At 42.1% G+C, this 13,759-nt stretch overlaps 1 protein-coding gene across 3 annotated transcripts in view; it reads left to right on the top strand.

Moving 5' to 3' along the window:
* LOC138642361 (poly(rC)-binding protein 3-like) overlaps positions 1–13,759 on the top strand; it is a 1,684,203-nt gene that overhangs the window by 758,810 nt on the left and 911,634 nt on the right. For all 3 annotated transcript variants that reach the window (XM_069730482.1, XM_069730481.1, XM_069730478.1), the window contains exon 3: positions 5,721–5,878. The gene's annotated coding sequence lies outside the window, so the exon portion shown is untranslated. The remainder of the gene's footprint in view (positions 1–5,720; positions 5,879–13,759) is intronic.

The raw sequence follows: 13,759 nt of genomic DNA, 5'->3' as shown, positions 1-13,759 counted from the left end.
CCATAATGGCTGCATCTAACAATCAGCAAAAATTAAAGAGTTGCAAACCCTGATCAATACATATTGCCTAAATCTGTGTGCCGCATCCTGCTTCCCATGTATAGTGCCAAGCAGGGCCAGACTGGGACTAAAATTCAGCCCTGGCATTTAATAATAATAATAATAATAATAATAATAATAATAATAATAATAATAATCTTTATTTATATTTGAAGTTACACAGGCCCACTTGTCACATGGTGACTAGTGTTGAGCGATACCGTCCGATATTTGAAAGTATCGGTATCGGATTCCGATATCCGATACCAATACAAGTCAATGGGACACAAATATCGGAAGGTATTCCTCTATGGTTCCCAGGGTCTGAAGGAGAGGAAACTCTCCTTCAGGCCCTGGGATCCATATTCATGTGTAAAATAAAGAATAAAAAAAAAAATATTGATATACTTACCCTCGGACGCGCCATGGTTGTCACCGCTGCAACCGCCATGATTCCCTTCCTAAGAATGAGCGCGTTAAGGACCTTCGATGACGTCGCGGCTTGTGATTGGTCGCGGTAGCGTCATGTGACATAGAATATAATGTAGCCTCAAGAGAATGTAATACAGCCCCCATAGAATGTAATACAGCCCCCCACAGATTGTAATACAGCCCTCCCACATAGAATGTAATACAGCTCCCCCCATAGAATGTAATGCAGCCAACCCCCATAGAATGTAATGCAGCCAGCCCCATAGAATGTAATGCAGCCAGCCCCCCATAGAATCTAATGCAGCCAGCCACCCATAGAATGTAATGCAGCCAGCCCCCATAGAATGGAATGCAGCCAACCCCCATAGAATGTAATGCAACACAGCCCCATAGAATGTAATGCAGCACAGCCCCCATAGAATGTAATGCAGCCAGCCCCCATAGAATGCAATGCAGCTAGCTCCCATAGAAGGTAATGCAGCCAGCCCCCATAGAATGTAATGGAGCAAGCCCCCATAGAATGTAATGCAGCCAGCCCCCATAGAATGTAATGCAGCCAGTCCCCATAGAATGTAATGCAGCACAGCCCCCATAGAATGTAATGCAGCCAGCCCCCATATAATGTAATGCAGCCAGCCACCCATAGAATGTAATGCAGCCAGCCCCATAGAATTTAATGCAGCCAGCCACCCGTAGAATGTAATGCAGCCAGCCCCCCATAGAATGTAATGCAGCCAGCCACCCATAGAATGTAATGCAGTCAGCCACCCATAGAATGTAATGCAGCCAACCCCCATAGAATGTAATGCAGCCAGCCCCATAGAATGTAATGCAGCACAGCCCCCATAGAATGTAATGCAGCCAGCCCCCATAGAATGTAATGCAGCCAGCCCCCATAGAATGTAATGCAGCCAGCCCCCATAGAATGTAATGCAGCCAGCCAACATAGAATGTAATATAGCACAGTCCCCATCGAATGTAATGCAGCACAGCCCCCATAGAATGTAATACAGCACAGCCCCCCATAGAATGCAATACAGCCCCCCAATAGCCCCACAATCCAGTTATCACTCATTGATATATTTAAAAAAAACCAAAAACACTCTCATCACCTCTCCTCATGCCCCGCGCTGCTCCCAGCTCCGGTCTTAGCAGCTGCAGTCTGCCCGCCCGACACAAAGCAGGTGCGCAATGATATGATGTCATCACGCACCCGCAGTGTCAGAGGCAGAGGAATGATGGGAGAGGGAGCGACAGCAGATGCTCTCTCCTCCATCATTGCATTCAACTTTACTGGCGTCATAGACGCTGGTATAGTTGAATGTGGCGGCGCTGGTGGGGGGAGTCAGTGGCGGGGGGGAGTCGGTGCTGGCGAGCAGCCCACTACTGCCACTGGCCCTTCTGGCATTTGCCAGAAATGCCCAATGGCCAGTCCGGCCCTGGTGCCAAGTGAAATGCTGTACCTCACAAGCCCCGATGCACGTTTCGCAAGTGCTTCTTCCTAATTGATTAGTATGTTCATATATTTAGTGGAGTGTTGCCCACCCTATGTGTAGGAGAATGGGCTTGGGTTATATGCTTACCAAATGTTATTTTTAATAAAAGTTGAGCTAGACAGTCATTTTTCAAATTTACTATGTAACTATGGCATGTAATCAATGGAAACTTAATGAGATCCCAAGAATAAGTTAAAGGGAAACAGTCACCATGTTTTCCCCATATAAAGTAGGGCCAGCACCTGTATACCCTCATAGATGTGCCTTTCCTGGTGCAGTTGCAAGCTGCTATTTTTAGGCTGAGGGGGCAAATATCCATGGCCTCTTACCAACCTGAGAATACCAGCCCCTAGCTGTCTGCTTTAGGTTGGCTGGTTTTCAAAAATGAGGGAACCCCACACCATTTGTTAAAATTATTTATTAAATAATAATAATATTCTTGATAACCAACCTTGGTAAAGCTGACAGCTGAGTTTTGCATCCCACAGCTGTCAGTTTTGCCTGGCTTATTATCAAAAATGCAGGGGAACCCATGCTGTTTTTTAAAATTAATTATTATAGCGCAGAAGTCGGCTAATGAGTACTCCCATCAGTCGCCACCTGCTCTCGCTGTTAATAGCGGCAGCAGGCATAGGCTCATGGGAGTAGTAGTCCCATCAGACGAAGCCAGGTACCGGTGGTAAACTTTTTACATCTGATCACAGCTGCAATCATTTGACAATGTGGGAACTGCGGCTCTCTCACCGGCGGTGATTATTTTAATGCCGATCAGAGGCAGTGTTCGCCACACTGTCATGCACATTACAAAGTGAGAAACACTGGATATTTGGACCCCTGTTGTGAATTCTGTTATCGAACTCCCTCATGTGGTCATGAATGGTACTTCGGCGAGTTCTGTCCATGGACTCCCTCTGGTGGCTGTGAGTGGAGCTGCTGGTTCTGAGGTTCCTTCCACAGGTGACCTAGTTTATTCTTTGGCTGGCTGCTCTATTTAACTCCACTCAGATCGTTACTCCATGCCAGCTGTCAATGTTCTAGTACTGGTTCAGTTCGTTCTTGGATCTTTCTGGTGACCTGTCTACTCCAGCAGAAGCTAAGTCCCTGCTAGTTTATTTGTTGTTCATTGTTTTCTTGTCCAGCTTGCTATCATGATTTTGCCTTGCTAGCTGGAAGCTCTGGGATGCAGAGTGGCACCTCCGCACCGTGAGTCGGTGCGGGGGTCTTTTTGCACACTCTGTGTGGTCTTTTTGTAGTTTTTTGTGCTGACCGCAAAGATACCTTTTCTATCCTCAGTCTGTTTAGTAAGTCTGGCCTCCCTTTGCTGAAACTTGTTTCATTCCTGTGTTTGTGACTTTCATCTTAACTCACAGTCAATATTTGTGGGGGGCTGCCTTTTCCTTTGGGGAATTTCTCTGAGGCAAGGTAGGCTTTATTTCCTTTCTCTAGGGGTATTTAGCTCTTAGGCTGTGAAGAGGCGTCTAGGCAGTGTTAGGTACGCTCCACGGCTATTTCTAGTGTGTGTGATAGGATTAGGGGTTGCGGTCAGCAGAGCTCCCACTTCCCAGAGCTTGTCCTGTGTTAGTTTAACCATCAGGTCATTCCGGGTGCTCCTAACCACCAGGTCCATAACAGACCCCCCCATTCAAGTGAATGAGGTCCGGGTTCAGGTACTTGCCTGCTTCCCTAGCCAAACTTTTTTTTAACTGTTTGGCAAAACCCGCTGGACCTAAACATCCAGGGGTTCGTCCATAACTAGCCATAACCCTAACAGACTAATTAAGATCTAAAGCCTTGGTCAAAGTTATCTGAGCACAAAAATCTTCAAGAGTGCCCAAACTTTCAATTCAGCCCATATTCCCATCCTGTAATTTTTAAAATGCATATATATATATATATATATATATATATATATAGGTATATATACAGTATATGCGGTATGTGTATATATATATACATATATATATATATATATATATATATATATATATATATTATGTAATATATAGCCTAAAATACAAGGGAATGTGTCATCTTTAAATTTAGGCCTTTAGACATCATTTCATCTTCAACTTGCTTAACCAAGGGTGCGCAAACCTTTACATGGCACTGCACACACATGTTTATTTCCTTATGCATCGGAAAAACACAACAAAATAGAGAAAAAAGGCAAATTGTACATAATTTTATTTAAAAAAAACAACGGGCCATACAGAATTGTTGGCACCTTTCTAAAATTGTGGGTAAGCAACTTTGTTTCAAGCATGTGATGCTCATTTAATTACACCTGTGGTAAGTAACAGGTGTGGGCAATACGAAAATCACACCTGGAACCAGACAAAAAAGGGAGACATTGACTCAATCTTTGCAATGTGTGGTTGTGCTTGACACGCTAATCATGGAGAATAGAAAAAAGGAGAAGAGAACAGTCTGAGGATTTGAGGATCAAAATTGTTGAAAGATATCAGCAATATCAAGGTTACAAGTCCATATCCAGAGGTCTTGATATTCTTTTTTCAATGGTGCGTAATCTAAACAAGATTGCATCCTATGTCTTGGGTCTTCCAGCAGGACAATGACCCCAAACATATTTCAAGAAGCACCCAGAAATGGATGGATTAAAGCGTTGGAGAGTTCTTAAGTGTATGCATCCTGAAAGATAAAAAAGCAGGTTATATTATACTCACCCAGGGGCGGTCCCGATGCGGTTCGGTCCGATGGACATCGCGATCCGGGTCCAGCGCCTCCCATCTTCATACGATGACATCCTCTTCTTGTCTTCTTGCTGCGGCTCCTGCACAGGCGTGCTGTAGATAAGCCCCTGATGGTGGTGACCTTAGTTTATAGGCCAATTTTGGGGTGACAGATTCCGTTTAAGCAGGGGGACACATCTGGCACTGCAGGATCTGTGTCCCTGGCGGCATAGTGTGTTAATGATGGTAGCATTTGTTGCGGTGGTCCTAGCTCTATGCAGGTCATTCACTAGGTTCCCCCATGTGGTTCTGGGATTTTGCTCACCATTCTTGTGATCATTTTGACCCCACGGGGTGAGAACTTGCTTGAAGTCCCAGCTCAAGTAAGAGTTGTTCAGTGGTCTTGTATGTGTTCTATTTTCTTATTATTGCTCCCACAGTTGATTTAATCACACCAAGCTGCTTGCCTATGGCAGATTCAGTCTTCCCAGCCTGGTGCAGGACTACATTTTTGTTTCTGGTGTCCTTTGACCGCTGTTTGGTCTTAACCATAGTGGAGTTTGGAGTCAGACTGTTTAAGGTTGTGGACAGGTGTTTTTTATACTGATAACAAGATCTAACAGGTGCCATTACTACAGGTAATGAGTGGAGGACAGAGGAGCCTCTTAAAGAAGAAGTTACAGGTCTGTGAGAGCCAGAAATCTTGCATGTTTTTTGGTGATCAAATACGTGTTTTCACCATAATTCGAAAAATTGTTGAGGGTGACAACAATTTTGTCAGGCCAATTTTGGGGGTTTTGTTTAAAATTATGTCTAATTTGCATTTTTTCCCTGTTTTTTTGTGTAGTTACAATACACACAAAGGAAATAAACATGCATATAACAAAATTGTGTAATGGAAATCATTTTCTGGGACAAATACCATACTTCATTTCTAGAACAATTTCAAGGGTGCCATCACTTACGGCAATGACTGTAGAGTATACAGTATATCTTAACTAGATCAGTGGATAGACAATCTTCATGTGCAATGCATAATTAACAAATGCTCTTTCATTTACAGGTTGGTGCCATTCAGTGCAAAGAGCTTAGAAGGACTAAAGATTCGTAATGTGGATCATCTAATTACACTCTGCAAGGGATTGATAAACACCCTTTTTTCCCCCATGATCTGCCAAGTTTGGTGCCCGTGAACCAGTATATCAGGAGACTCCAGTGAATGTAAGTTTTTGAAAATAGTTGATGTGCTTGAATTTTCATTATTTAATGCAAAACATTCAGATAAGTTTGTTTCTCTGATAATACATAAATATTTTGTAAATGAGTCTATTAGAATATTCATAAACGGAACAAAAAGAATAATTAGTAGATGCATATGTATTTGCAGAATCTAGTCCATCAGCCAGAAGTCCCGGTTCTCTTTTTGGTTAGTAGATCACGCGTGCCTTTGCCTCATGCCATTCAGCAACAGACTATTGATGTGACAATGTACCTGGTCTTCCGAATCAATCTACAACAATTCTATTAATAAGGAGTTAATAAGTGTTATAGGACATGTTGCTACAACACTACAAGGGATTGGAGTGGTAAATTATATAAAGAGCTAACATAAAGGATTTTGGATAAGACACTAATATATTGAGGCTGGAGCAGACACAGAAGACAGTCCTTATGCAAGAACAATGTATGGGCCAATCATAATGCACATTCCATGAGCTTTGGGAGTAGAAGTTGGTCATCCTTCCTCTTCCCTGTAGGGCAGCACTGGCTGCATTAATGGTAGGCGTCATTTATTTATTGAGGCACCATTTGCTCATCCTGAGTGCTCTGCAATTAAAATCATGCAGAAAAACATGCACATTTTACTGTGAATTACCATGTTTTTTTGCACAATTTACAGATGAAATATGCATTTTTCCTCAGCATGGCATTTGTGAATAATGGAATAAGTCCAGCTCACCGTAATAGACATCCTTAGGTGTTCGGAGCACAGGAAACGCACCAAGCAGAAGAAAATCCAGCTCAACAAACTTGTGAACAAACCTCTTTCTTTATTCACCAAAAGTGCTCAGCAGAGGGTAAAACAGCATCAGCTTTTCAGTGTTTCCCAAACTCCAATCCTCACGGACCCCAGCAGGTCATGTTTTCAGAATTTCCTTAGGCTAGGTTCACATTACGTTAGTGCAGTCTGTTTAACGCATACGCTAACGGACTACGTTAACACAATTGCCAAAAAGGATCGCGTTATGCTCTATCTGCGCTAGCGGGAACGGACCCAGAAACGCTGCAGACAAGGTTCGAGGGTCCGTCACAAAATAACGGCACATCACTAACGCATGCCAATAATGGCATGCGTTAGCGATGCGCTACATAATTGTGGGCAATGGGTGCGCGAATGGATCCGTTACATAGCGTTAGTGCCGCTATGAAACGGATTCCGTCAGCGGACACCCACTAACGCAATGTGAACCTAGCCTTAGTATTGCACAGGTGATGAAAGTATCAGGAGTTCTCTCAGTTGTGCAGCACTATGCAAATCCTGAAAACATGACCTGTTGGGGTTCATGAAGACTGGAGTTTGGAAAATACTGTGCTACATCAACGCGTTTCGGTGGCTACGCACCCTTTGCACTGAATCTGCTTCTCTTGGCAGAAAACGCAGTTTTTGAGCATTTTTTGATGCATTTTTTAATGCGTTTTTGTATGGGTTTTGAAAGGTAAATCAAGATGTATTATTGAACAAAAAAAAAAGAATTGTGATGTCATTTCTTTTCCAACCTCCTCTTTTACATTTGTTCAACCCACACTCCATTACACACACAGATAGACAGATAGATAGATAGATAGATAGATAGATAGATAGATAGATAGATAGATAGATAGATAGATAGATAGATAGATAGATAGATAGATATAAAGATAGATAATAGACAGAGATAGATAGATAGATAGATAGATAGATAGATAGATAGATAGATAGATAGATAGATAGATAGATAGATAGATAGAATAGATAGAAGGAATGAGAACGATAGATAGATACTGTAGATAGATGATAGATAGAATAGATAGATAGAAGGAATGAGATAGATAGATAGATTGATAGATAATAGATAGATAGATAGATAGATAGATAGATAATAGATAGCTATAAATAAAGATAGATAATAGATAGAGATAGATAGATAGATAGATAGATAGATAGATAGATAGATAGATAGATAGAAGGAATGATATATATAGATGATAGATAGATAATAGATAAATATAAATAAAGATAATAGATAGAAATAGATAGAAGGAATGTTATAGATAGACAGATAGATGATAGATAGACTAGATATATAGAAGGAATGAGATAGATAGATAGATGATAGATAATAGAAAGATAATAGATAGATATAAATAAAGATAGATAATAGATAGAGATAGATAGATAGATAGATGGAATGATATAGATAGATAGATAGATGATCTATCTGTCTATCTATTATCTAACTATATTTATATCTAATCTGTTTGTCTATCTATCTATCTATCTATCTATCTATCTATCTATCTATCTATCTATCTATCTATCTATCTATCCCATTCCTTCAATCTAATTATCTATCTATCCCATATCTATCTATCTATAGATAGATAGATAGATAGATAGATAGATAGATAGATAGATAGATAGAAGGAATGAGATAGATATATGAATAGATAGATCTATGTATCTATCTATAGATATACAGTGGGGCAAAAAAGTATTTAGTCAGTCAGCAATAGTGCAAGTTCCACCACTTAAAAAGATGAGAGGCGTCTGTAATTTACATCATAGGTAGACCTCAACTATGGGAGACAAACTGAGAAAAAAAAATCCAGAAAATCACATTGTCTGTTTTTTTAACAATTTATTTGCATATTATGGTGGAAAATAAGTATTTGGTCAGAAACAAAATTTCATCTCAATACTTTGTAATATAACCTTTGTTGGCAATGACAGAGGTCAAACGTTTTCTGTAAGTCTTCACAAGGTTGCCACACACTGTTGTTGGTATGTTGGCCCATTCCTCCATGCAGATCTCCTCTAGAGCAGTGATGTTTTTGGCTTTTCGCTTGGCAACACGAACTTTCAACTCCCTCCAAAGGTTTTCTATAGGGTTGAGATCTGGAGACTGGCTAGGCCACTCCAGAACCTTGAAATGCTTCTTACGAAGCCACTCCTTCGTTGCCCTGGCGGTGTGCTTTGGATCATTGTCATGTTGAAAGACCCAGCCACGTTTCATCTTCAATGCCCTTGCTGATGGAAGGAGGTTTGCACTCAAAATCTCACGATACATGGCCCCATTCATTCTTTCATGTACCCGGATCAGTCGTCCTGGCCCCTTTGCAGAGAAACAGCCCCAAAGCATGATGTTTCCATCACCATGCTTTACAGTAGGTATGGTGTTTGATGGATGCAACTCAGTATTCTTTTTCCTCCAAACACGACAAGTTGTGTTTCTACCAAACAGTTCCAGTTTGGTTTCATCAGACTGTAGGACATTCTCCCAAAACTCCTCTGGATCATCCAAATGCTCTCTAGCAAACTTCAGACGGGCCCGGACATGTACTGGCTTAAGCAGTGGGACACGTCTGGCACTGCAGGATCTGAGTCCATGGTGGCGTAGTGTGTTACTTATGGTAGGCCTTGTTACATTGGTCCCATCTCTCTGCAGTTCATTCACTAGGTCCCCCCGCGTGGTTCTGGGATTTTTGCTCACCGTTCTTGTGATCATTCTGACCCCACGGGGTGGGATTTTGCGTGGAGCCCCAGATCGAGGGAGATTATCAGTGGTCTTGTATGTCTTCCATTTTCTAATTATTGCTCCCACTGTTGATTTCTTCACTCCAAGCTGGTTGGCTATTGCAGATTCAGTCTTCCCAGCCTGGTGCAGGGCTACAATTTTGTTTCTGGTGTCCTTTGACAGCTCTTTGGTCTTCACCATTGTGGAGTTTGGAGTCAGACTGTTTGAGGGTGTGCACAGGTGTCTTTTTATACGGATAACAAGTTTAAACAGGAGCCATTACTACAGGTAATGAGTGGAGGAAAGAAGAGACTCTTAAAGAAGAAGTTACAGGTCTGTGAGAGCCAGAAATCTTGATTGTTTGTTTCTGACCAAATACTTATTTTCCACCATAATATGCAAATAAATTGTTAAAAAAACAGACAATGTGATTTTCTGGATTTTTTTTTCTCAGTTTGTCTCCCATAGTTGAGGTCTACCTATGATGTAAATTACAGACGCCTCTCATCTTTTTAAGTGGTGGAACTTGCACTATTGCTGACTGACTAAATACTTTTTTGCCCCACTGTATGTATGGATAGATATATGTATGGATAGATATATCTATGGATAGCTGTAGATACATATATGGATAGTTAGGCTACTTTCACACATTAGTTTTTTTCCATCAGGCAGGATCCGGCGAGTTTTTGAAAAAACGGATCCGTTGCAAATAGTGAAAAACTGATGCAACTGACCCATTTTTTGAGAGAGAGAGAGACCGACCAGAACGGAAAATGTGCATGATTTGAATGGAAAAATGCATGAAAAACCAGATTCGAAGGCCGGATTCATCATTTCACATCTCAGTTTTATAAGTTTTTCGCCGGATCAGTCGCTGGGCGTTTTTTCGCCAGACAGAAAAAACGTTCCTCTGTACGTTTTGTCCGTGGCCATCAGGCACAATCAGGCGCTAATACAACAAGGATCCGTTTTTTTCAAAACTCCCCGGATTGTGCCTAACGGCAATAACCTGATGTGTGAAAGTAGCCAGATAGATATATGGATAGATATATCTATATATTTATAGATATATCTATCTATAAATATATCTATAGATAGATATATCCATAGTTATATCTATAGATATATCCATAGTTACTGTATATATATATATATATATATATATATATAGATATGTCTATAGATATATCCATAGATATCATGTATAGATATATAATAGCAAGGCTGATGTTGATTAATGAACATGTTTAATTAAAAAAAAAAGTGGTGTGGGCTCCCGCAAAATTTTCTGTGCAAGAGGGGGAAAGCTGACAGCCGGGGGCCAATATTTGTAGCCTGGGAAGGGGGTAATACCCATGGCCCCCTCCCAGGCTATGAATATCAGCCCGCAGCTGTCTGGGTAGCCTTTACTGGCTATTAAAATAGGGGACCCCCAAAAATGATGTGGGGTCCCCCAATATTTTATAGCCAGAAAGGCTACGCAGACAGCTGCGAGCTGATATTAATAGCCTAGAGAGGGGCCATGAATATTTGCCCCCCCCCCCCCCCGGCTACAATTACCAGCCCCGAGCTGCCCCAGAAATGGCACAATTGGCGCATCTGTAAGATGCTCCAATTCCGGCACTTAGCCTCTCTTCCCACTTTCCTGTAGCAGTGGGATATGGGGTAATAAGGGGTTAATGTCACCTTGCTATTGTTAGTTGACATTAAGCCCGGTTAATAGTGGAGAGGCGTCAATAAGACGCCTATCCATTACAAATCCTATAGTAGTGAAAGAATTTTAACCCCTCTGTGACCTTAGACGTACTATCCCGTCGAGGTGCCCTGGGCTTATCTGACCCTGGACGGGATAGTACGTCATAGCCGATCGGCCGCGCTCACGGGGGGAGCGCGGCCGATCGCGGCCGGGTGTCAGCTGCTTATCGCAGCTGACATCCGGCACTATGTGCCAGGAGCGGTCACGGACCGCCCCCGGCACATTAACCCCTGGCACACCGCGATCAAAGATGATCGCGATGTGCCGGCGGTGCAGGGAAGCACCGCGCAGGGAGGGGGCTCCCTGCGGGCTTCCCTGAGCCCCCCGCAGCAACGCGATGTGATCGCGTTGCTGCGAGGGTCTCCTCACCTCCCTCCCTGCTCGAGCCCCGGATCCAAGATGGCCGCGGATCCGGGTCCTGCAGGGAGGGAGGTGGCTTCACAGAGCCTGCTCAGAGCAGGCACTGTGAAGGCTGCAGCGCTGCATGTCAGATCAGTGATCTGACAGAGTGCTGTGCAAACTGTCAGATCACTGATCTGTGATGTCCCCCCCTGGGACAAAGTAAAAAAGTAAAAAAAAATTTTTTCCAAATGTGTAAAAAAAAATTAAAAAAAAAAATCCAAAATAATGAAAAAAAAAAAAAATATTATTCCCATAAATACATTTCTTCATCTAAATAAAAAAAAAAAACAATAAAAGTACACATATTTAGTATCGCCGCGTCCGTAACGACCCGACCTATAAAACTGTCCCACTAGTTAACCCCTTCAGTAAACACCGTAAGAAAAAAAAAAAAAAACGAGGCAAAAAACAACGCTTTATTATCATACCGCCGAACAAAAAGTGGAATAACACGCGATCAAAAGGACAGATATAAATAACCATGGTACCGCTGAAAGCGTCATATTGTCCCGCAAAAAAAGAGCCGCCATACAGCATCATCAGCAAAAAAATAAAAAAGTTATAGTCCTGAGAATAAAGCGATGCAAAAATAATTATTTTTTCTGTAAAATAGTTTTTATCGTATAAAAGCACCAAACCATAAAAAAATGATATAAATGAGGTATCGCTGTAATCGTACTGACCCGAAGAATAAAACTGCTTTATCAATTTTACCAAACGCGGAACGGGATAAACGCCTCCCCCAATAGAAATTCATGAATAGCTGGCTTTTGGTCATTCTTCCTCACAAAAATCGGAATAAAAAGCGATAAAAAAATGTCACGTGCCCAAAAATGTTTTCAATAAAAACGTCAACTCGTCCCGCAAAAAACAAGACCTCACATGACTCTGTGGACCAAAATATGGAAAAATTATAGCTCTCAAAATGTGGTATTGCAAAAAATATTTTTTGCAATAAAAAGGGTCTTTCAGTGTGTGACGGCTGCCAATCATAAAAATCCGCTAAAAAACTTGCTATAAAAGTAAATCAAACCCCCCTTCATCACCCCCTTAGTTAGGGAAAAATAAAAAAAAATGTATTTATTTCCATTTTCCCATTAGGGCTAGGGTTAGGGCTAGGGTTAGGGCTAGGGCTAGGGTTAGGGCTAGGGTTAGGGCTAGGGTTAGGGTTAGGGCTAGGGTTAGGGCTAGGGTTAGGGCTAGGGCTAGGGCTAGGGTTAGGGCTAGGGTTAGGGCTAGGGCTAGGGCTAGGGTTAGGGCTAGGGTTAGGGTTAGGGTTAGGGCTAGGGTTAGGGTTAGGGCTAGGGTTAGGGCTAGGGTTAGGGTTAGGGTTGGGGCTACAGTTAGGGTTGGGGCTAAAGTTAGGGTTAGGGTTTAGATTACATTTACAGTTGGGAATAGGGTTGGGATTAGGATTAGGGGTGTGTCAGGGTTAGAGGTGTGGTTAGGGTTACCGTTGGAATTAGGGTTAGGGGTGTGTTTAGATTAGGGTTTCAGTTATAATTGGGGGGTTTCCACTGTTTCGGCACATCAGGGGCTCTCCAAACACGACATGGCGTCCGATCTCAATTCCAGCCAATTCTGCGTTGAAAAAGTAAAACAGTGCTCCTTTCCTTCCGAGCTCTCCTGTGTGCCCAAACAGGGGTTTACCCCAACATATGGGGTATCAGCGTACTCAGGACAAATTGGACAACAACTTTTGTGGACCAATTTCTCCTGTTACCCTTGGGAAAATACAAAACTGGGGGCTAAAAAATAATTTTTGTGGGAAAACAAAAAGATTTTTTATTTTCACGGCTCTGCGTTATAAACTGTAGTGAAACACTTGGGGGTTCAAAGTTCTCACAACACATCTAGATAAGTTCATTGAGGGGTCTAGTTTCCAATATGGGGTCACTTGTGAGGGGTTTCTACTGTTTAGGTACATTAGGGGCTCTGCAAACGCAATGTGACGCCTGCAGACCAATCCATCTAAGTCTGCATTCCAAATGATGCTCCTTCCCTTCCGAGCCCTCCCATGCGCCCAAACGGTGGTTCCCCCCCACATATCGGGTATCAGCGTACTCAGGACAAATTGGACAACAACATTTAGGGTCCAATTTCTCCTGCTAACCTTGGAAAAATACAAAACTGGGGGCTAAAATATAATTTTTGTGGAAAAAAAAA

The sequence above is a fragment of the Ranitomeya imitator genome, chromosome 6 (genome assembly GCF_032444005.1).
Source record: "Ranitomeya imitator isolate aRanImi1 chromosome 6, aRanImi1.pri, whole genome shotgun sequence".
Lineage (NCBI taxonomy): Eukaryota > Metazoa > Chordata > Amphibia > Anura > Dendrobatidae > Ranitomeya > Ranitomeya imitator.
The sequence above is the reverse complement of the archived record's forward strand: the minus strand, read 5'-3'. Positions and strand labels throughout refer to the sequence as shown.